Source organism: Salvelinus sp. IW2-2015, linkage group LG22 (assembly GCF_002910315.2).
Source record: "Salvelinus sp. IW2-2015 linkage group LG22, ASM291031v2, whole genome shotgun sequence".
Classification (NCBI taxonomy): Eukaryota; Metazoa; Chordata; class Actinopteri; order Salmoniformes; family Salmonidae; genus Salvelinus; species Salvelinus sp. IW2-2015.
In genome coordinates, this window is record NC_036862.1 from 32006963 (window position 1) to 32007959 (window position 997).

The following is a 997-nucleotide window of genomic DNA, read 5'->3' on the forward strand; positions in this document are numbered from 1 at the left end:
CTAAAGTGTTTTCACCTTCCCCAGTAGAGATGACCATCTGAGGGCTAAAGTTGTTTTTCCTTCTCCATGAGAGATGACAAATCTGAGGGGTAAGTGTTTTCTTCTTCCATAGAGATGACCATCTGAGGGATAAAGTGTTTTCTTTCTCCATAGAGATGACCATCTGAGGGGTAAAGTGTTTTCCTTCGCCCATAGACGATGACCATACTGAGGGATAAGTGTTTTACCTTTCTCCATTAGAGATGACCATCTGAGGGCTAAAGTGTTTTCCAATTCTGCTTATAGTCATTTGATAGATTGGACGTTTATTTGAATCCTGGTTTCTCTGGAGACATAATAACAAGTTATCCATACCACCAGAGTCTGGAGGGAGACCTGTATCAGATAGACAGATCATCTGGAGAGATATAACTCCCCATATCACCACGTATCATATGGCTTTGTACAAAACCAAAATAACCTTATTTATGTGCATATAAAAATCTGCCTATGGTGTATAAAGCCTGCCAATGATATAAATACCTGATACAACTGCAATATAGAACTCCGATACACTCTGAATCTGCGCCCAGAGCTGTATAATTGGTGTGTATTCTCTAAAAGGTAATAATTATAGGGCAAATCTAAAAAATATATTTGAATCTAGGTGTCTTTGGAGACATAACATTAAATTATCCATACCATCAGAGGTATGGAGTGGGACCTGTGCCAGGGATTTTGACCAGATAGACAGATCACCTGCAGAGATGGCGCATCGTATGTATTTACCTATGGTTATAACTGGTTATAAAAGTTTGTCAGTGGTATGAATACTTGGTAGAACTGTAAAACAGAAATAAGCTACTCTCTGAATGGACACATAGTATGTATTCTCCAAATAGTTTTATTTATTTTACAGAAATGTTATATAAATACCAGAATTACTATAATATCTTCCAATATTCTATATGTGCAACTTGTTATGGTATTTGGGTTGCTAAACCATTTGGTTTGAAGT